We start from the raw sequence: 25,027 nt of genomic DNA on the forward strand, positions 1-25,027 counted from the left end.
GAATCGATTTGTTGTAGAAATAATCAACAGATTAATTGACAATGAAAATAATTGCAGCCCTAAAAGAACACAAAGAAGTACAGAAGAATTAACATTGAAATAGACTCAAATACTACCAAAAGTACTGATTGTGCAGAATGACCCATTACAGAATAATATATATTATATTACTGAATAATATGGCAGCATTTTTGTGTGAGCGTCACTTTAATGTTGCAACATGTAAAGATGGAGCTTATTGTAAGTACTGAGTGGTAGTTTTAGCTATAATAATTCATCATAATTTATTAATATTGCAAATAACTAAAGATGTCAAAGTTAAAGTACTGTAAAAAACTATAATATTTGCCTCCAAAGGGAAAATAAGTAGCCTATAATATATAGTACTATATATAAAAAAAGTACTTAAGTAAACTACTTATTTGGTTAAAAATACATGTCAAATGGGAGGAGGATGTTAATAGGAGGAATGTACTATAGTTTACTTTGTAGAGAAATGGTCATATTTCCTGTAGTGTCTGTGTCACTGTGTGCCTGTTTCACCACCAGCAGACAGCGGAGACTGAATCCCAGAGGATGACAATCCAGCTGGTTGGATGGCCTCATCATTGGCCTCATCATTTTTAGATAAGTAAGCAACTTTCCCACACTCTTGCAGGACATATGCTACATGTTGGACGCCTGAGACTGACAGTCTAATGTTGATTTAGAGAAAAACGAGGCTGAACTCAAAGACACATTGCCTCTGTATCACCAATGCCTTACTCATTGAAATACTGACATTAAGATTGTATGGCCTCAACAAAGTCAAAGCCACATTAAATGTGTATGTTTGATAAACGCTTTGGAATTTGAAGTTCAGACTGACTAACAAACACAGATCTGTCTACATTCAAAGGGCGGCACAATTTGTAAGCAAATGAATACTCATCTAGGTATGTTTCCACCTCTGGACCTAGTGTTTCTGTCACAATCCTCTGCAAGGATTTCATGACATTTTGTTCCAGATTTCTGACATAAATCATCTTTTCTTTGTGCATTTTCCGCGCTTTATAATAAAAAACAATAATAACAAATCTTTGTATGAAAAGTACTAGATAAATAACAAGTAACATATTATATATAAATGAGTGATATATATTATATACACACAAACACACTCCTGCCTATCAATATGACAACATGAAATACAGCAACTTAGTGCTGAATGAAAAAATCATGTCACTATTATAGCAGTTTAATCAGGTGTAGCCTTAATTCAAAGAAAATATCTTAAGTAATATAAAACTAAAATATCATTATTGAATGCCACACACGTCATGTCACGCCTTTGATACAATACGTCGGGTGTCGAAAAGACTTCTGCAAAGGTTACACCAGTGTATCCTCCGGCAAGCCTCCTCAATCTTCTCTCCTCGTGATGCATTTCAGGAATTGGGACATCCTTCAAGATGATTGACATAAACCGGAGGATTGGGGAGACGAGTGTCATGTCTCGTCGAATTTGTTGAGTTGTTCATGTTGTCTTGTCACTTCCTCTTTTACTTTGTACCTACCTCTTGTTTCTCAACCCAGATCCCTTTATTTCCTGTCCTGGTGTGGTGTCCCTCCGTCGTCAGCGTCTGCCTCGCCCCTGATTGTTTTCACCTGTTCCCACTCACCTCTTGTATAAATTGTCCTGTCTCCCCTTGTCGTGTGTCAGTTCGTCTTGTCATATCCTTGTAAGAGCCTATGCCTGTACCAGCGATCCAGGAAGTGTGCTTATCTGATAGTTTTGTATGTCCTCCTAGTGAGCGTTTTCAGTTGTTGTTTTGATTTATGGAAGTAAACTTTTGTTTATTCTACACTGCCTTTGTGTCTGGAGTCGTGCGATTGAGTCTTCCTTCCCTGTGTTCGAGTCGTAAAAACAAGGAGGCCCAAAAAAATGTTCTGCACAACATGTATAATGAGCACTATATTAGTTATGAATGTAAATCACGTCAGGTACGTTTCTCTTCATAAATAGTTACAGGTCTACAAACCATCTCGTCATAACACTGCTCTCCAAGGGGCGTGACCGCGCCAACGTGGACCAAAGAGGAGAGGCGACACCCATATGAGTTGAACTAGTCATTGTTTATGTGATTTTTGTACACTTCCTGCTATACCAACAGACAACTGTCAACTGGGTCTTTATTGATTCGGCCTGTGGATTTGGTGAGGTGAAAGTGCCCTCGGCTGAGAGTATTATCGAAATGCTGTTATCACTTTAAATAAATATTATCTTGAACATTCAGAAGTTTGCTGGATTGATTTGAAAGGCAGTCATAGCGTCCTCAGAACTTCTAAACCCCACAAAACCTGGTGACCGACGACGTGATATCTTGAACAAAAGGACGACTGCAAAGAAGCCGGAGGAGTGTGTTCCTTTGTTAGTTACAATCAGGCCTGGCTACAGAAGGTAAGCAAACCTGTTTATTTCGAAATTGCATTAGCTCATAATAGAATATTAGTACTTGTAAGTATCAAAGGACACACCCCGACGACTGTCTCGTATGAAAAGAACCAATGCTAAGTTTGCAAATGCTGAAATTGATGTGATGATGGCTGAATTTTTAAAATACTGCATGAAATGAAACTGTGCACAGAAGGTATTAAAAGTGAACCCGGTGTAAGAAATAAGGTTTTCGAGTAGCGCTCGATTGAATAGTGTAAGTTGAAATATCAAGACTTTGTGAGAAAGCACAGTCTAATCGACTGGTGTGAGTCTATGGAGGAAAAGGCCAAAGCGGCCTGTTCTGGCTAAAATGAGAGAGCCTTAACAGTGAATATTTGGATGTAATTACGTGGTGGAAGTTGACGAATACCCCATTGTCTTACTAGATGTATTCATCTTCCATAGACGAGCATAGACATAGTATAAGATTAATTAAAAAGTTCGCGAAATTCGGCTGTGTGAGAGAAGGGTGAGCTTCTCTTAGCGGGGGCTATAAACCCTATTTAATCCAACGTAGACTGTATAAAACTAATATTAATGCAGTGTGGGTTGGAAACTATTTATTGAAGGATGCATGTGTGTGTTGTTGAAAATCAATATTGTCTGTAAGTGAATGAATTGAGGTGTTTAAGCCAAGCGAACTTAGTGCTAACGGCTATATAGCCCAGTGGGCCTGACTGAAGCTAAAGAGGAGCTAGCGCTCGTTGGTTGATACATTTACGTTAGTAGCTGCGGAATTAACCGTACAAACTGACTGTTTGACTATCGTTAGATAAAGGGGAATCACGGGGTTTGGTGTTATTTAGAAGTTAAAGTCTCACCAGAAGGAACTGGTTGATGCGAGAACTTAACGATGCCAGCAACTCCAGCGTGTAATGCCTAGAGGTTGTTAGACTGTGGAAAGTATCTCGGGACAAACAGAACCTTGAGTCTTACGCTGAGGCATTTGGGGTGGGAATTAAAACAAAGAAGTTGTGTATTGATAAAGACCGAAAAGTAGTGAATACAAAGCTAAGAGTTGTTGAACAAAGGGAAAACGCCCTAGAAATGTGTAGTTCTTGATTTGATTTGTAGTCCACTTCCTGTTTTTGTAATTCAGTAAGTTCTCCACTAGGAGGTAAAAAGTTTTTGGTTTCCCGAACTATTGAACTTTGACCGTTTAAACTTAAGTTGAACTTTGAATCTCTTGTTGTGGATAAATGCCCCCATCTCATGGACAACATTGAAATTCAAATAATTAATAATCCAATAATCCAAAATTCAAATATCTCCACTTGGAGTACAATGATAGAAGTGTACCAATTATAATAATCATAATTCTTATAAATTGTCCCCTAGATGACAAAGTTTGAAAAATCTTACTTTTGATTTACTTTTGATTTTGATTTTTATTTCAGATTTAAATGTTATGGTTTTGATTTCCAGGTTTTATTTTTATTTCTGATTTAAGATTTAAACTTTAGAGATTTTCATTTCCAATTTTTATTTCTATTTCAGATTTAGATTTTAAGATTTAGAGTTCCAATATATATTGTTATTCCTATTTCAGATTTAAACTTTAAACATTTTTATTTCTAATTTTTATTTTTTATTTCTCACTCAAAAATGTATTTGAATTTTGAATATCTCCACCTACTGAACAACATTTAAGGGATTTAAAATTTAAACATGATTTATCCTTCGGAAAACTCAAAGCAAGTCAAGCTTGGATCCATAGCACATTACAAAGAACGAATGTACCAACGATTGGATGCCTGCACCAATCCAAGTGAAAGAAAGAAAGTTCGAGCAAAGACAGCAAAGCTGCTACTCATGTGGCAAGAAAGAGGTTTCCAACTGATGATCAGCCAGGTCCAACTGAGGACCAAAGAAGGGCAGTGTATGACTTTGAAAATGGAGAATATCAACAAAAGATGGCAGCATGGGAGAAAACAGGAGAAAAACAAAGATTTGGAACCGTAAAGAAAGCAGCATTGAAAGCTGGAAAAAGAAAATCCAGAGCTATGCATCTCCTTCTACTCTTCAAGAACACACCTCAAACTGAGCCTGACACAATCTGTGTAGTCAGGGAAGCAAAAGAAGAAGAAAAAGGCATCAAACATGAGGAAACTACACCTATCCTGCCTACACCGCAACTCTACCCAGATTTGACACAAGTCTCCGCCCCTCCAGCATACTTCTCACCCAGTCACAATCCTTTTAATCCCACTCCAATACAGGCACCCACAATGGAAGTGAAGGGAGGATGTTTGGAAGTTGAGGCAGGTGATACAGAGAAACGACTAGATTTCCTGATGAAACATGTCATGCTACTCGAGGGAAGAATAGATGAAAAGGTACCCAACGCCCACTCTCTCCCTCTCTCTGCTCCAAATCCATTTGGAGAGCTACTGCGTACCCCAGATTCATTCTCAAGTTCCCAAGGTCGCATTAACGAACAGCAAAGAATAATGATAGCAGAAGCAGAAAGAGCATGAAATGATGAAAAACGAAAAGAAGCGGAAATAAACAAACATGATGGTACACTCCAAAGAACAGGCTATGACAGTCAGGAAAGACTGAAGGAAGAAATGACAAGCAAGCAAAGACCAGAGAGCGGAGAGGAGACAAGACACAATACTGATGATGAAGAACAGTCAATAACATTCTCATACCAAAAAGAGGAAGAACAGGCACAAGCTAGAAGAAACTCAAGGACTTCTGAAAGCAATTTCAGTATCACATCCCAAGAAGAAATAAGAGACTTCAAGACATACTTTGTGGAAGGAAAGCTGAAAATGAAAGAACATCGCCAATTGCGATGAGAACCAGACATAAGATAGAAGAACAAAAAGCAGTACAACAGATGCCACTCATGGCAACTCCAGGAGGGAACACAGTATACCACGCATGGAGTCATCGTGATTTGGAGAGTTTGGCGTCCAAACTGCCTTTCCTCACCTCATGAATTTGAGAAATACACAGCAGGAGACCGAGTGTGTGTGTGTGGGAGATTTGACGACTCTCATTGGCAGACTGGAAGGAAAAAAGAGGATGCTAGACATGGATATCACCGCTGGATGCATAATGGAGGGCGATGAGAAATCCTTCAATCAGTACAGGAATTGTTACTGGAATGCTCTGAGAGAAGCTTTTCCCACCACCCGCAACAGAATAGCAGTGACAGGCCTAAAGAAAGGAAATGATGAAGAAATGCATGCTTTCCTGAAGAGAAGCGAAGGTGTCTGGATAGACAGCACTGGAGAAAGACATGACTCCTCTGCATCAGCTACCATGTTGTGGAGAAATGCAGTGATAAAGGCTCTATCTTCTCATGTCCAAAACTGTCTGAGGAGTGTGGTGGGACTAGACACAATGCCTAATGCACTTTGGAGAGAGCACCTTGTGCATCATGAAGAGCAACACAAGCAAACAGAAGTGCAGAAGGAAGAAGAACACTTGACCATAACCAGAAGATTGGCAAAGGCACAAATGACACAGAGGCTTCAAGAAACAAGAGAGATAAGAAACAGATGTTAATGGGACAGTACGATGATGAAGAATCCCCAGAAGCAACAAGACAGACACAAAGACAGCAACAAATTCCTCAGAATGGACCTCCATGGCAAGTATCAAACAGAGGAGCATGGAGAGGGGGAAACAATCGCTACAGAGATGGTGAAAGAGCTTCACAACAGGGATGCTTTAATTGTGGAAGTACATCTCACTGGGTCAAAGATTGCTACCAGTACGAGCAACAAGGAGGAAGAAACTCCAACCAAGGAAGAAGAGGATACTCTAACAATAGAAGAGGAGGAAGAGGACAGCAAGGTTTTGCAGGAGGGAGAGGACAGCAAGGTTTTGGAAGAGGAAGAAATCCTCCCAACACTCACCAAATGCCTCTCTCTGCATGGGAACATGCATGGGAACATTCCCATGGCTCCTCCCAATGAGGATGCCCAGAGAATCCAACTGCAGGTGAAGTTATTCCAGCTCAGAATGAACCAATGGTCACCTGTACAATAGAAGGAGAAAAAATTGAATTGATGGTGGATACAGGAGCAACAGTGTCCTGTATAACTTCCTTGAAAGGAAAAACACCACCTCTCTGCACAAAGACCCTTCGGATAGTTGGATACTTGGGAAGAACAGAAGAACAAAAGTATACCATGCTATTGGTCACTGAAGTTGGTAAATAATCCCTGCTACACCCTTTCCTCTTCTCCCCAAAATGTCCTGTAAACCTGATGGGTCTAGAGACCTGCTGGTTAAAACTGGAGCACAAATTCTATGTTCCAGTGATGGACTGATTATACAGTTTCCAGGACCAATACCTCTGCATGGACGGTATCAAACAGATCAAAGGATCTTGGTAATGACATCAAGCCCTACCCAAGACATTGAAGAAACTACCACAACATTGTATTGGAGCTGCCTGTTGACTGGAGATCAAGACACTCCAGGAGTTCAGAATACCTACATGGAATGGAAACCTTGGATCAACACATTAGCTCCATATGGACCTCCACTTGACCCACTTCACTGCACCTATAACTACTTACGTCAACCAAACGAAGAGTACCAACAAGCCTGGGAGGAAGAAAAGAACATGAAAAAGGAGCAAATAGAAGTCAAAGACAACAGCAATGGTATGCATTATCAGCTGAAGCAGTGCCACATGTCACACTGGCATTGGCAGTAGGATCTGAAGCAAGATTCCTAGGTCCCATGATCAAGACAGATGATCAACTGGCTCCCAACCAATATTGCCTGCATATGGAGAGCAGAAGATGAGACAATGTGGAAAATCACTCGCCACAGTATGGATATTGGCATCTTGGAAGAACAAGAACTGGAAAGAGACCATGGAAGAGAACACATCAACCATCCTGACACAGATGAAACACTCAAAGAAATCCCATCATATTTGTGGACAACTGGAGACTATGATGTAGGGTTTGTGCCTCATCATGAGGTTTCAGTCATCCTGAAAACAGAACAATCATCATGTTGGTTACCACAATATAACCTCAAGAGAGAGCAGGTTGAAAAAATAGGAGCAACCATCACTGGACTTCTAGAAGCTGGAGTAATCAGACACTCAGACTCCGCCTGCAACACACCCATTTTACCAGTCCCAAAAGCTGGCAAAAAAGGCTGGAGAATGGTTCATGAGCTAAGAAAAATCAACTCTGCCACGGTGTCACAAAACATATCTGTTCCAGACTCATATGTGGTGCTTCAAAACTTGAATCCTGAACACGAATACTGCACAGTCATAGATCTGGCTAATGGCTTTTGTCTACCATTGGATCCTGAAGTACAAGACATATTCTCATTCACATATAAAGGACAGAAAAAACTCAAGTGACAAGAAGATCAGTCACTTTCTTGGGAAGACTCATTTCTGCAAACAGCCTGACCTCAATCCTATCACATGGAAAGCCTAAGACAATACAACACATGTTGGCATTTCTTGGATTGACGGGTTACAGTAGGACTCATGTACCAGATTATGGAAATCTGACTCAACCACTCAGAGACATGAAAGCAGAAGCAGGAAACAGAAACCTCACTGCTGAGCTCATCTGGACTACAGAAGGCAAGGAAGCTTTCACCAAGAACGTTTCTAGCTTCAAGAAATATAAATACCAAAAATACCATATCTTGTATTATATTACCAAATAATTAAATTACCACTGATCCAGAAGTAATTAAAAGTTTACAGACTTGTATGTACATCTCTACAAGTCTGAAAGTGATAATAAGCCTGAGACAATAGAAAGAAATGTACTGGAGCAGCAAAGAACTCAGTTGCTGAGAACAGATTGTGTGTACTACACACTCAGTATTACTACAGTCTGCTGACTCATTATATATTTCCAGACAGAGACCAAGGACAGAGTGCCTCTGTGTAGTCTCTCCTGGTCACAGGTAATTGGTTTAGAGTTGTTCAGTCAAGTCCTATCTTGCTGAGGACAGACGGGTCAAAAACATGTCGGTAACACAAACACACACACACTCCTATGTGCACAGACATACTTCTCCACTGCCTGTTTCTCCCATAAATCTCCCTCTACACAATCTATACAGTGTCCTCGTTTGTCCAAGTTTCCTTTGTCTCCACAACCTCCACAGAGGTAGAAAGAGGTATAAGACATGAAAGTACTCAGGGAATCAAGCCCACATATTACAGTGCAATCAACACTGTGCCTTCAGCAGCACAGAATCAGAATCAGAATTCCTTTATTTGTCCCACGACGGGGAAATTTACGTTGTTACAGCAAAGAGAGTAAAGTGACGAGTAATAATTAAATAGAATAAAAATGCAGTAACAGTAATATAAGTACAGTCATTGGAAAAAAATGTGTAGGAGTGAATATTGCACATGACAGTGTAGTTGCAAAAGTTATAAAAGAGAATATTGCACAAGGCATAGATAATCGCACACTGTTGGAATTGACTTTTTCTTGGTGTGGTGGTCTACCAGGGGCCGTGGTGATTGTACAGTCTGACCGCTGCAGGAAGAAAGGACCTACGATATCTCTCCGTGAGACACCGCGGGTGAAGCAGCCTGTCGCTGAAGGAGCTGCACAGTGCGGACAAAGTTTCCTGGAGGGGGTGGGACATAGTGGGAGCACAGGTGTACCATCATACTGCATTCCACCACTTTGTCAAGGTTAGTATACATTCATATGAGCTGCCTAGAATTGTACCTATAGTTAGAGCAAAGTATGCATGCACATTTCCCACATGCTGTGTGTACATTATGCTGCTTATGTAACAATATGTTGGGCTAGATGTGACAGTGTCAACATAGGCTTTACCACAAACCTTTTATTGAGATGGCAGCAATTTAGGATTTGGGAAAACAATGTTGAGGTCATTACATTGAATGTAAATAATTTACTATTGACAAATTTGGGTAAAATTATTATAACTCATACGTTATTATATCTAGGCCTGTAAACATTTCACGTGAGTTTTTAATCATACCCTTTAATATCCTCCACTATAGATTTATATATATATTTTTACATATATTTCTGGATGTTGTGATGGAATAAAAAGTGAATGGATATTATGCCCATAAATAATAAGCTTTATTTTCTATAGACTCTCGAGTATGCTTCTGCCTCACCCTCAATAAACCCAGTGTATGTAGAATGACACGGCATATTTTACTATCACATGTGGACTCACAGTACGATCTAACATCAACACACATTAGCCAACAACAGTTTAGCGTATCCTCCTGAGGGAATCAGGAATTGAGCGATTCCACTCTGCGTCGTCGGCCCTTGCGCTGTTCCGACGTGGTAATCCCCTGCTAAATGTTGCGTCAGGTACCTTTCAAATTTTAATATATTTCTACAATGTTTTAAATAAAATATGTTGTTAATTCATTGTTCTCTATTGTGTGTGTGTGTGTGTGTGTGTGTGTGTGTGTGTGTGTGTGTGTGTCTCATTACTGCGGCTCTCAGTCCGTCTCTGTTTGTCCGTCTCTGTTATCTCAGTCGTGAAAATTGTGCTACAATAATGGTGGGTTGGGTCGTGTTCAGGTGGTTGATTAATGCATATCTTCCCGCGGTGGGACTGGCTCTCTCCGGCCATGTGGGTGTGACTGACCCACGGCCGCGCGTTACTAATGATTGCTAATAACAGTCAGGAGGCCTCGGAGTAGCAAAGTCTTTTTCATCAGTTAGCAATAAGATAAAATATTGAAACTAAAACAACTAAATAATTGGTTTAGGCTTTGAGATGATTGACTGAAATGTTCAATATAATTTAATATAATATGACACAGGACTAAGGACTAAGACTTCATAAAACAATAACTGACAAATTAAGAAAGAAAACATTTTGACATTTTAGTAATGATTAAATGTTGTTTACAATGATGATAACATGTTGGCCATAACAGGGGCCATGCTGTTAGAAACTATATATGGTTTATCACAATAGTTTTACACACACACACACACACACACACACACACACACACACACACACACACACACACACACACACACCTGCACCACCTAATCGGCCTAAGCCTTACACATTCTAAACTGCACCTCTCCTCCCACCTCAGTACAAACACATTCATTTAGTGCCAGGATATTACCAAACAGGCCCAGAGGCAAAGAAAAGGACTACCCACAAGAGCAATTGCAGTCTCCACTCGGCCTGGATGTTGCAGTTATGGTTATTTTTTGGTTGTTTAGTTCAACCTTAGTCTGTTACTTTTGACCACCACTCTCCTGAACTATGGTTAAATATTACGATCATTTGATTTTAAACTTCTTGAAATGTGAGGATCAAAATAGAGTGTTGGTAAAGTGACAGCAAAGGTTTACATTGGACACTTCACATGCACAGACAAAAATCACACGTGCAGTCCATACAGTAGGTCTCGTGGGTAATCCCTTACTGACTGACTATCTCAAATGTTCCGTAGGAAGGAAGTTCCAGTGGTGTATGTAAGTTGAGTGAGAGGAGAGATGTTTTTTTCATTCAGAATGGAGATCCTTTTCAAAAGCTCATGATCATGGGATGAAGTGAAGGCTGCTGCACTCACATGATGAACCAGATATCACATGGACCCTAAACCAATCACCCCAATTGTTCCAGCAACCTTCAGATGGATTTATACAGAATTTTTACAAATTATGGGACATAGGCATACTTACCTTGTGCGACAATAACCACAGACATGTGTATAGGCAGCCGCTCCAAGTCCAAGATCGGCTGCTTCAATCATTTAACATTAATGACAGTGTGCATCTATCTAGGGATTTACAGTATGTAGGTGTAGAAAAGCCAGATACAGTTAATATTGCTACTTATCTAGATAGTAATCATTTCTCTGTTAATCTATACTGCTACAGCAGCTCTGCTCCACACTACTGAGCAATAACATGATAACATTTACATTAATTAACCGTGTGAGTTATCGTTGGATATGCGTCATTTTGTATGTTTCTCATTTGATCATATATTTTTTTAAATGGCATTATTCCATGAATCCTTTTTAAAGAGTCATTAAATAATAAAGTGAAACTAAATTTGGAATTATTTCACTTTTGTTTGAGGACATTTTCTACTGTGAATATTTAAAAATAAAATCACCATGGAAGCTTTTGACTGATGGTCGAACCGACTGACTAAGAGTAGGAGTCCTGACAACTTTCTTGGTGTTCTACCAGTGCCACACCATTGTTCCAACGGTCCAATATTCTGAAATCCCAATAGTATAATATATATTGTCCATTCCCCCAAAAGCCCATTTGTCTGACATTTAGTTATCCCGAAAAAACAAACGCTCATTGTTCTGAGGGCCCATTGCTCCGAAAATACACACTCTAGTGCGCTACTACCTGGCTAGCCTATGAATGTTCATACAAGATGCTCACATAGCGTTGGGTATCAGCTTTAAGCGAGCTGAGCCATCAGCCCCTTTGAAACATTCTTCATTTGGGAGTACCAATGGGGATGTTTGTATTCCGCTCAGAAAGTTGAAGCTGGCAAGCTAGGCTAACTGGTTTCCACTCGAAAAGTGGAGGTTTCACTTGGAAAGTGGAAGCCAGTTAGCCTAGCTTGCAAACCTCCGCACTGAAACTTTTCAGTCACGTTGCATCATCACCTGGTGAGTAATTGGCAGCTCGGAGCTTTGTGTCGGCCAACACATTCAGTGTTATGTTATGAGAGTCATGTAGCTAGTTTTAGCTGTCTCTCTTTCATGTTCCAGTTTTGATGATAAGTGACCAGATTGTCATAACTTACAGCAACAAGTAGCACTATTACCTCTGCACTCCGTATGTTACCTGCATGATATAAATCACCACACTGAGTAAAGCAATGAGTAACTGGGACTTAGCAATAATGGCTAACAACATTCAAGTGACTGGTTGCCATCTTTGTTTCCGGTATCTAATAGCGTACTTGTAATACATCCATAGTTGAATATGAATTGATATTGTGAACTATTTAACTGAGTATTTATAACACGAAAGCAGCACAAGGACCTTTGTATAAAAAAAAACACAAAGCATCACAAAAAAAAAACCTCATGAGAAGTGGTAAACACACATTTGTTGCATGGCTGAATCTGAATCAGAAATCTGGGCTCAATCCAACCCTGTTTTTTCATTTTCTTTCTTTACCATGGCATGACTGCACTTTTTGTTTACCTACATGTGGAAAATGGTGCTTCAAGCCTCATATCGCCAGGACATGAGAGACATCATTCAGCTTTAAATTAGCTTTTGGCCAGCGGCTGATGCATTCGCTATGAAATTTGAATCGCCTGAATGAAAACATCTGGGGCTGATTTAGGAGATACATCTTTTTCCCCCCTGATAAAGCAGCTGCCCAGTAGGTTTTAGGCTCCCAGCAGGGATGTGCAGTTGTCTCCCCTTCATTAATTTCCCATCTTCCCGGGAAGCCGCTTTTTCATTGAAGTTCAAATTCCTTCTCTTCACTTCTTCTTCACATACATTTCCCCTGTCTGACTCATTTCACATACAGAGTATGTAGAGCATATGAACAGAGACTGTTGGCCGTGCCTGATTTTGTTTTTATTTTAATGTTGACAGCAACAGATTGGTATGAGTACTATTAAAACGATCAATAGAGTGGTTCAGTCTTGTTTGAAATGACACATCTAAATAGCACTTAAACATATATAATGATTATGCGCTATCTAAATGAGACCTGAGTTGATCCCATAACAGCCTTTTGACAACACAGATGTTTGTATCAAAGAGAGCATAGTATGCACAGATTGTACTTTTTTTTTTACCTTATATGCTAGAAAATAAGACCAAACAACAAATTATTGCCAGAGCAGTATGCTATGTACTCATATGGTAATGTCTGTTTTGTGTGTGAGTGTGAATCTCTTTCATAATGCATCAGTGAAAAGCCATATACTATCTCTCTTTTCACACACCGTCTTATGCAAGAAGTGAGAGAAATTACTGTCCACACACCATCTAAAGATTGCGGCAAGTGTGAATTACACCAGCGTATTGGCGATATTTTGTATACGCCATATTTTTGTATACGTTATGCATTCGTTGGGCATTCGTCTGATACGCTTTGTATAACTAAGTGATATGCTATCAATAGGTTAAACATGCGCATCTGTATACGTTCACTTTCCCTATCCGATGAAAAGTTTTACGTATTTAGACTTTGACAGATTTTGAGCTAATTTTCATATACTCCAGCATACGTTTCCGCCATACGGAACTGTGTGACAGGGCCTTAACATTTCTACAGCTTCTACAACACCTTTGTCAACTGTCAAATGTAAGTTATCACATTCTCTTCTGGCAAACATTGTAACGATCAAGACTATTAATCTGACTACTAACGATTCACAAATGACATAATTGTCTTTGGCATCTCTTACGGCTGTAATGTGGTGTGTTTTGTTGCTTTGTCCTCACATTGTCTCTTTATAGGTACCGCCCCTCCCCTGCTCATTAAACACAGCTTTAGGTATTGGTGGTGCCCTGCTTTGGGGGGGTTGTATTAACAACTAATGCCTTCTTGGCAAACTGTCCATGTTCTGGACTTTATTCCCACCCCCGACTGTGCATGTGTTTGACTGTCTTTCTCATCTGGTAGAATAAAGATATTTCTGTATTTCGCTCATCATCTATACAGTTCTCTACAGATTATTTTTGATGCTGTTACGTTACATTAGCCCAGGGGATGAGGGAAGAAACCATAAAAATAAACCCAGGGAAAATGAATCAAGGACAACGGAGTATACTGTACAACCAAACTTTACATACCTATCTTCTTGAGCGTGCTGGGCTCAAGGCAAATTGAAAGGCAAACCTCAGCTACCGGAGTCCCGAAACACCTCTTCTCTCATCCCCTGGGCTAATCGGGTAACATAACAGCATCAAAAATAATCTGTAGAGAACTGTATAGATCAGGGGTGGGGAACCTCCAGCCTCCGGGCCATATACGGCCCGCGAGACCATTTGATCCGGCCCTCGAGGTAATTCGTAAAACGCACGCAAAAAAAATCCACTAGCAAAAAAAACTAGACGGCAATATTTTAAACGGGCGACTGACTGTTTTTCCTGGCCAAGGTCAGGGTCCTTGAACACAACACGAGCGGAACGTGTCATCACGTGGTCACGTCATGTCAAAAAACTTTAATATTAAACAAGACGGTCATTGACATCGGTGAACGCAGTGTGGCGAGTGTAAAACAGAGAAAGTAAAAGGCCAGTGTGTCTAGTTTGTGCAAACGTACTTGTGGTGTTGAAAAATAATCTCGAGCGTCATTACAGCACGAAACATGCCGAACTGCTCGAGCTGAAAGGACGAGTGCATTTGGATAAAGTTAATGCTCTTCGGCGGTGTTTGGCCCAACAAGCAGCTCTCTCCAGAGCGTAACATACAGACATGGAAAGATAGAGAGGTAGACCACCACACCAAGAACAGACTATTCCATCACTGCTATGTGCAATATTCACTTTATTTTCTATCAACCACTTGGTACTTATATTATTTTTGATTCTATTGAATTATTGTTTACTGCCTTTTTACTTCATATGTTCTTTTGACAAGATACATTTCCCCGTTGTGGGACTAATAAAGGATTGCTGGTTTCTGATAAAAAGGAAAAAGGGCTGTGTCTTAATTTGTTTTTACAGAGGTTATGAGTTCAATAATTAGTACGGCCCTCGAAGGATGTTTAAAAAAAAAAAAATGGTCCTTGATAGGACAAAGGTTCCCCACCCCTAAGTTAGATGATGAGTGGAAATACAGAAATATCTTTATTCTACCAGATGAGAAAGACAGTCAAAGCACATGTACAGTAATATCGGGGGTGTGAATATAGCCAGAACATGGACACACAGTTTTCCAAGAAGGCATTAGTTGCTAATACAACCCCCAATACCTAAATGCCCTCACCTCCTAGCAACACAAAACAATATAGACCCTGTAAAAAGTCAACATGAAACTCTGAAAACATAAAGCAACATTTGCTTAAGGGTGCCGCCATACAAGTTCACCATTGTAGTGCACCACTTGTTAGCTGCAGGCTGTACTTGTCAGCATGCTAATGTTAGTGTTCAATTTGGAAGACGTAGAGGCTGCGGCGAATCAATCTAACAAACTTCTTGTTCAACAAAGCATTTATTAATATGATAATACAGGCATGGAAAATTGACCCCGCTGGGTGACCATCCTGTTTCACAAGCCTCCTCTCTTCCCCGTTCAACAGAATGGTCCCGCATACTGGTTACATCCGTGTATATATAATTTCCGGTCTTTGACGTCTGACGTCATCACGTCACATCCTACGGGGTCTTTGAACGACTGTCAGGGGCGCTCTCATATTACGCATTCACAATATCACAGTGATTATGATCACAGTGAGTCACAATTATCCCTGATATGATAAGACAGTTATGAGTGAGTTGAGCTTCTTACAAGTCTAAGTATGAGCTTTATTTAATACATATAGTACCTAACATTTCTTCACATTAGCTATGTAAATACAAGCACTTGTCAGTTATTACACATATATTAGTTAATTATATCACACTAACATGCCAGAATAAGTTATTATAATTCATCCTAGTACACCATAAATGTCTGTGACCATGACAATGGTCATGGTACGGTGGTGGGGAAGGAAAAGTCGGGCGATCACCGAAGTTATTAGAATACATCGTCTGGACATCATTAATGTTTGTACAAACCCGCTTGTGGAGTAAGAAGAGAAGTCAGGGGATCACCAAAGTTATTAGAATACGTCCTCTAGGCCAGTAGTGCACACCATGAGACAAATCCCAGTGTGATGTGGGATTTTGAAACAATTAGGCCTATTGCATTTAACTATACACAAGGTTTGTAATTGACTTCAGTGTTTCCACCCCCTCGCACCGGAGATCCGACAGCACCCCCCCCTATTGTTTTTGGATATTTGGGGAGGTAGGTGGTCCGTGAGTGTTTTTTTATTGGTTAAGTGATCCTTGGTCTGAAAACGTTTGAGAAACACTGTTATAGAGGGTATTTTGCCCGGATATGAATACAGGTGTGTCTTGAGATTTTGGCTTGGTCTTTGGTGTGCCTTGGCCACAAAGTTTGGGAACCACCGCTCTAGGCACCAGCACATTTTATGACACATTTCCATCCAATAGTTCCAAAACCACAAATATCAACCACAATGTATCGCTAGAGGATATGTCAGGCGGTCATGAGAGTCAGTAGGAAATATCCTCTGGGCCCATGAATGTCAGTACAAACTGGACCAGCCAACCTACAGTACATTTCCATCCCTACAGCCATGTCACTAGCATGGTTTAAAATATGCCACTTCCATGTTGGCCCAGGATATGAATGTACTATTGACTTTATGACCACTACTTGTGCACATAAAGTAGTAAGTATTGCTCTCACATTTGAGCAACTTAATGCATACACACTGTTCATTTTGCCCATTAAGGTGAATATGAAGCAGTGATCTTATACAGTGAGGTCAGAGTTAAAGTATTCAGAAGCTTTTAATTGTTTTGTTTTACTTAGCGGGGCTACCTGTTTCCCCTGGTTCCAGTCTTTATGCTTAGCGAAGTTATTCATCTCCTGGCTGTAGCTACACATTTAATAGACGGATATGAGAGAATGAGAGTATCGCCAAAAAAAGTATTCCGTAAAATGACTCAATTTTTAAGGATTTTAGATGATTTTTCATAGAAACAAAAATGTTATATAATTATACTTGTATGGGTGTTTTGTAACATAGCTAATTAAAGCACATACTGTGATGAATGTATGCTTTGTGACAACGCCACAAATGTGAGAGAATAAAGTGTAATGGTAAAAACCCTTCAATGTTAAACCCTCTCTCCCCGGCTTTAACTTGTCACCTCCCACATGCACTGATCAGGTGTTCTGTTCCTCACAGGTGGAAAAGGGCATCGCCCGTAAACAAAGAGAAAGGGGAATTGTTTGGCCGACAGAATTTTGGGGTTGGTTTGGTGAGGATAGACGAGTAAGAGAGGCATGTAGCTCTTTTTTACGGGGGTACCTCGTCCAACTGAAGGAATATAAAAACCAGTGTGTTCTGAAGACCATAAACATTGAGCAGCAAACAGTATTTTTTCCCTGCTCTGCTTCTCGTTGAGAGGGATTCCTTTTTGGATGTTTTTCGGACATATTTTGTTTTAATTGGATTATCGCATTAAAGAGTTTTTGAGTTGGACAATCCAGTGGACATTTCACCAGTTTATTTATTTGTGCTGTTGTTGGGGATCAAGTTGCATCGTATTAAACATTACATTATTACATGACATTACATTACATCACATTATTACAAGACATTACAGTTCCTTTAGCTGACGCTTTTGTCTAAAGCGACTTACAATAAGACTTGAAATCAAAATCAAACAGGCGGCTTTTGTTTGAGGTTTTTAAGTTTCCTCTCAGTGTTTTCCTTTGCGGGGTCACTAGAGATTTAAAAGTACTCAACTTATCTGTAGTTATTCTGCACCCAGCAACCCTTGAATGTCTTCTTGTAACTAGGCTTACAAGTTAAGCTGATCTCTCCATCAAAGATACAAAAAAAACGTCACTTTCTTGTGCATACATTGCCTTAAGTCTATATCTGACACTTCCTTTTAGCATCTGTGAGGGGGAATGTACCATTGTGCAAATGCCAAGTGAATGACATAAAGACATGCTGTCACTTGGACAATTTTTGCCTAAGGCCCCTGGCTATGGGAAACGATTCATGGTTCACATATGTCGAAAGGCTTCTTGAAGGATAACAAGCGTACAGTTTTACCCTATAGAAAATACAATTTATACATGGTTAATCAGATGTGTATGTAAACACCCTCAAATTAGAGCTGAAAATCAGCACTGCATATTTCTCCTTTCATTTCAGATCTAATGTGCTGGAGTAGCCTACAAATCCAACTGCCAAGACTTTGTGAGTGCACTGAAGATGCTTGTCTGTTAATGTCATTTTGGAAAGCAGTGAAATAAAAGATTGGAACTCATTTCAAAGGAATACTTCAATATAATATCGGGGAAATATGGTGTCTGCTGTGAAATAAAGTCTCCACTAGTGGTACTAGTGTACTACTGCTATGGTAGTTATGTGACAGAGTGATGCTTCTTTAACCTTATAGATTACAACTTCTGTAGTATACAAACCCTGCATCCTGAGTAAGATCAAATCCACATCTCAGGTTAACCCCAAGTGATCTGCTGCAAGCTCTGGACAGACTGACGGACAGACTGCACAACCTCAGTATCATAGAGCATCAACTTCAGATATTGTGAACAACTTTATGAACTGTGATGCATTTTCTTAATTATCCAGTCTCTCTCTCTCCCTCCATCTCTCTCTCTCTCTCTCTCTCTCTCTCTCTCTCTCTCTCTCTCTCTATCCATCCACCTCTCTCTCTCTTCATCCATCTATCTATGCCCGAACCATCTCAACTGGCTCCTTTTAACGCAAAGGAGCAGCGGCTCTACTCCGAGTCTCTCATGGATGGCTGAACTTCTCACCCTATCTCTAAGGGAGACGCCAGCCACCCGCCTGAGAAAACCCAGTTTGGCCGCTTGTAACCGTGATCTCGTTCTTTCGGTCATGAAAGAATGAATCAGTGAATGTTGGTCTCCGCCAGGGCTGCACTTTATCACCAATCCTGTTTGTGATTTTCATGGACAGGATATCGAGGCGTAGTCGTGGAGGAGAGGGGTTGCAGTTCGGTGGAGGATCACTGCTCTTTGCAGATGATGTGGTCCTTATGGGATCATCGGTCTGTGACCTTCAACAGTCACTGGATCGGTTCGCAGCCAACTGTGAAGCGGTTGGGATGAGGATGGAGCGAGAGATTGGTCGGAGAATCGGAGCAGCGGGGGCGGTACTGCAGTCGCGGTACTGCAGTCGCGGTACTGCAGTCGCGGTATTGCAGTCGCTTTACCACACTGTTGTGTCGGCAAAGCTCTCGATCTACCGGTCGATCTTCGTTCCTACCCTCACCTATGGTCATGAAGGCTGGGTCATGACCGAAAGAACGAGATCTATCCATCTCTATATCTATCCATCCATCTCTCTCTCTCCATCCATCTATCCATCTATCCATCTATCTATCTATCTATCCATCCATCTCTCTCCATCCATCTTTCTCTCTCAATCCATCCATATATCTATCTATCCATCCATCCATCTCTCTCTCTCTCTGTGTCTCTCTCCATCCATCCATCTATCTGTGTTAGTTAATGCCAGATGTAGGGTATTGCTTGATAAAGAAGTGAAAGCTGATAGGAGCTGATGTTAATGCTTTGAAGAGATTCAGCCTCAGACTTAACATCTGACTGAATAAATGTGTATTCATTCTAGCAATGGAGCAAAGCATCTTTCTTGTGGAGAAGCTGATGGAGGCAGCTCTCCTGCTCATGGCTGGACACTGGCATTGCTCTATTTGTTTACAGAGGTTCTTCTTTACTCAAATCATCTGAGTATTACCTCAGTAGGTTTTCATAAGGAATTTGCTTTGGAAAAATAAAAGCATTGCAAAAATCAAGAATCTTAAATATAGAAGAGTATATAGAAAATATAAACATATTATTATAAAAAATATGTTCAAGAAACATCATTATGAAATAGAAGAAAAATATGTACAAAATGTATTACAAATGGTTGTTAATGAGGCCAGTTACTGAAGCTGTTCTGGTTCTGAGGTTTTAGTTCTGATGGACTGCAGCCTCCTGGCAGAGGGGAGCGACTCAAAGAGTTTGTGTCCAGAACAATGGATTTGTGAATGAAAAACTGATATTTGTGTATAGGGGCTTTCAGATTGACACTACATATGGGGAAAAGATTGGATATTTTTCAATAAAATACATGTCAGAACATGTCCCATAGCAGTGCAATAAACAATGTAACACAGTGTCCTAAAGCAAGTTTAAGATAGTTGAACCCACACAGGATCGCAAACTGCAGATTCAAACAACTAAGAAAGACCATTTAAAGGTTCAATGTGTAGTTCAGAAGGCAGACTGCAGCTACAGTGACTCACTATCTAGTGATGTGTCCTTTCGTGTCGAGGCTTCAAAGCATGTGTCGAGTAATCTCGGAAGATTTTTGTGAAACGCGTATCGAGGCTTGTGTCGATGACGTATATGATGACGTTCGAAGCCTCGCGAACCTGCCGTACCACGTGACTGATTCAAGAACAGGTTTGCGGGTTTGGCGTGCGATTCAAAATATAAGGGGGAGCGAACCGCAATTGAGCCCCCTCATAATCAACACTTTATATAACCGCAAATTTGTGGGTTGTTGTTGTCGTAGTATGCATTGTTGCTGTTGCGTTGTTGATATTGCGTTTGTATTGGATCATTAAGGAGCCAGCCAACTAGCGAAACACTTGTTATGCACGCCAGCATCATCTTCCTTGTGAGCAAGTAAAGATACTAAATCTAAATCTGTTGAAAAGATAATGTACATCCAACGTGTACATTACACTATCCCTGGTGGCGTAACTCGTAGAGCAGGCGACCCACATTCAAATGCCTTGCCGCAGCAGCCCGGGGTTTGAAACAGACCTGCTGCTATTTGCTGCATGTTATTCCCCTTCTCTCTGTCCAATCTTAAACTGCACTATCATTTAAGGCGTAAAAAGCCCACATTTTTTTCCAGGCACTCTCTTCTCAATAACACGTAATAACATCAATCTTTATTTTTGAATAGAACATTATATTCAGTCTTATTTGTGTGCGTCAAAGCATTTTCAGGGCAAAGATACTTTACATCCACTGCAGCCTTGCACTTCGCCGGTTTTACATTTATTGTCCACTTGATGGCGCAAGTAGAGCAAATGAAGCACCATGAAGCTTCGGCCAATTGGATGGAAAGCTTCAATGCATCATGAAGCTTCATCTCGCCATCACTATCACCTCTAGAGCAATGGTTCCCAAATTTGTCTGGTGTGCCGTGGGATTTTGAAACAATTAGGCCTATTGCATTTAACTGTACACAAGGTTTGTAATTTACTTCAGTGTTTCCCCTAGGTTTACTGCTCTGCGGGGTGCTGCATATGCGTAGCGCAGATTTTTTAAGTTCTCTCCTTACCTTTCCTCCGCTCTGTCTCTGACTGTAGGTGTGTGCGCACGTGTGTGTGGGTGCGGAGGCGGAGCTCCGCCCTTCACGAAGCAGAGCAGAGGAGAGAATGTAAATACGCAAAGCAACTGAAACGTGCACATAAATTAGATAAATAACATAAGCGTTTAGTTTATTTAATACATTTATTTCATCACAGCACCTGTTCAATGTGAAAAGTGAGTTGTGAATATAAAAAAACAAACAAACTTGAATTTCAGGTAGGGAAACACTATACTTTATCGGTACTTTGTCCTACACACTTATTTCACAATATAGTAACAATAGGTATGTTATGCTTTGGCCTAAATATAAATAAAACAATCATTTAAAAAAAAAGGAATCTGTCAAAGCGACCCGTTTTAGCCATTTGCGCATGGTGGGAAATATTAGAGTGTGACACATCAAAGGCTCTCTGCTAGTGTGAAGGAGAATAGCTAGTTTACAAGGACTAGGCTAAATAAATGTTCACAGAGTGATAACAGTGATACTATGTGCTTTAGAAGGTATTTTGCCCAGATATGAACACAGTTGTGGCTTGAGATTTTGGCTTGATCTTTGGTGTGCCTTGGCCACAGAAAGTTTGAAAACCACTGCTCTGGAGCAGGAGTAGCCAACGCGGTGCCACCATGGAGCTCCGTCTAAAAATGTTATTTAATTGTTTTGCTGTTTTAAAAAAAATCAATAACACTTGAATTATTTATTTTAAAATGCCAATATTGAATATAGAATAATAATAAAAAATGTTTTATGTATATGAACTCTGACCCTGCGCAAGCGAAATCTCCATTTCCCTTTTCGCTGAGACAAGCTAGCGGGAGCAGCTTCAATGGGGCGCTAGGTGCGTTTTTTACGCTAAACATGGCAGAAAAACGAAAGAAAACTAACTATTTTCACAATGATTGGGAGAAAGAATGATTTTGTACAACAGTGAAAGAAAAGTGTGTATGTCTCATTTGCGGGGCGACGGCAAAGCTGCACATTGTGGAGACACTTCGGTACGTGCTACCATGCCAACTACCCACCTGCAGCACTGCGGGCAGAACAAGCCGTGACTTAAAGGAAGCTTTGGACAGCGGCATCTCTTTTCACCAGGCCGGTGAACAAGTCACAGAAAGCATCGGGAACTTCATTTAGAGCTGCACATTTTTTTTTATAAAGTACAAGAAAGCCTTTTCGGACGGAGAGGTCTTGAAAGGTGCAATGATGTTATTGAAAACACTGTTCTAAGACGAGAAGAAAGGTTCCGATGTGATCTCCACTCTCTCCGATGTTACAACGTCAGTGGTTTGTAAACGGGATATGTGAGCTGCCTATTTCTATGTTTATAGAGTTGGGACATGTTTTCTGGCTCAGAGTGAGCGCTCCTTAGTTTGTTGGTTTGCTTGGGGCGTGTCAGACTGAGTGCTCCCTACTTTGCGAGGATCTTTGTAAACAGTATGGAGATCAACACGTGGAGCAGAGACGCCATGTAAACTGTGTTAGTGTCTGTGATGCTTGAGCCTTGGAGAATATTTGTCTGTGAGTTATTCATGTGCAATGTGGATGTGTTATGTGCAGAATGTTTGAAGTTTGTAACTTTTGGTCTGAAGCTAGTTTAATGTGTGCTAATTTAGCTAATGGTGATCTGTGCTATTTCTAGCTAATAGTGATGCTAATGATAGCTAATTATTTTAATAGTATTATGTGTGTCGTTTGTACAGTTATGTTATGTAAAGCCTGCATACTTATGTGTTTTATTTCTGTATTGTTACAGTTTTACAAACTAAAAGAAGAACAGTAAAGTCAAGAAAGCAAACCTTGCATCTTTATTGGAGGACTTTTGAATGTTAGCTAACTGTCTAGCTACGCATAGGGATACACGCTGTAAGGGCAGAATAATATGATTTGAAGATGTGACAGTTACAGAAGTGGTAAAATGCTACAAATGTGGTCATTCATACAAAACTGTCTAAGATATTTACAAAAATATCAGAGATGACTTTCAAATGTTGAAATATCCATGCAAGAGTTGGCCAGCGCAGTGATCCTCGCACAGCTCATGAAGCTATCTGTTAATAACTCCCAATGCCTGTAATTAGGCAAGTGGTGTAACATAAACACTCTGAAGTTGAGACCCATTTAAAATGTATTCACAATTTCTAAACAAATGTGTCTAGCTGCCACACTGTCACTTTTGTGATAACAATATGGTCATATATGACTTGATATGCCCTCATAAGAATACTTTTAAATACTGTATCTTAACACTTACTGTGTGGTCATTTGTTGATGGTAAAACAGACTTTCCTCTGATTCAGAAAGAACTGCCAGAACTTTTCTTCAGCCAGTGTTATAATTACACCACATGTGTCCGGAGCCCATGAAGAGGGCACTACTGAAGTGAAAATTGGAGGGAAAGTGACATTTTGGCAGGGGGGACTGTGACATGCCACTTCTAACAAATCAGGACTCAATAAATGTTCCATCTCCACTGCTGTGAAATCAGTCACCATGTTGTGCTTCATGTTACATTAGGCTACAGGACATTATAGGGAATATCTGCCAAGTCTCATGATTTTCAGTGGGGTCTCCTGGTTTTTAACCCTTTCTCTCGCTAATCTCCCGATTTTGATTTATGTACATCGGGTTTCTCAGGTGATTCTGTGTTGCCAGATTAGATTGGAAGACAGTATCAGCTCCTTCATCATGTTACGCTTACTTTGTATCGTGGTATCCAGGCAACCCAGTCTGGAGTATATATCTCACACACACACACAGCCTCATGTGTTCTGTTCTGCTCTGTCACAAGACGTTCTAATAACTGTTCACAAAGTGTATTTAAACATGTATTAAATCAAAGCTCGTGTAATTTTTTATCTCCAACATTCAGTCACCTCAAGAAGCCTCACAGATTAAGTGTACACTGATTTTATATCTTAGGGTAAAGTCATTATCAGTAGTAGTAGGTTTGCTGATTTGAGCATTTGGTGTGTTATTTTTGCACTGTCACTCTAATTATGCATATCCCTCTTCCAGCCAGTGTGATCCATCCACAGGAGCACGTACAGTAGGTACCACAAACCGGACACTGCATGCCCCATGTGTGTCCCAGACAAAAAGCAGGCCCTCACTGATTAGAACCAAAGCACTCGACCCTGACGCAAGCATCAGCACATCGCTACTAACCAGTCATCAGACTCCCGCTGAGTACGGCTCATCTCACAACGGACTTATCAGCCTTTTCAGCTCCTCTGACATTTCCAGAAACTCAGCCGGCTGACTATCATTTGCTTGCATTTTTCTAAAATGTACATTTTTCTGTAGTTATGACATTTTGATAAGTAAGTCCAGTTTCTCATATAAATGTAAGAGTTATACTTGTGAATTGTTTCTCTGTTTCTGAGTTTTCATATGTATACAAGAGTAGGTGGAAACCTAGT

The 25,027-nt window shown here is 40.3% G+C and overlaps 1 long non-coding RNA gene across 1 annotated transcript; it reads left to right on the plus strand.

The window, feature by feature from the left end:
* The first annotated feature begins 22,852 nt into the window (after window positions 1-22,852).
* Window positions 22,853-24,972, plus strand: LOC115003629 (uncharacterized). The gene is made up of 2 exons (XR_003831680.1): window positions 22,853-23,126; window positions 23,906-24,972. It is a non-coding gene; the product is annotated as an uncharacterized LOC115003629 (long non-coding RNA).
* Window positions 24,973-25,027: the final 55 nt, after the last annotated feature.

Source organism: Cottoperca gobio, chromosome 24 (assembly GCF_900634415.1).
Source record: "Cottoperca gobio chromosome 24, fCotGob3.1, whole genome shotgun sequence".
Lineage (NCBI taxonomy): Eukaryota > Metazoa > Chordata > Actinopteri > Perciformes > Bovichtidae > Cottoperca > Cottoperca gobio.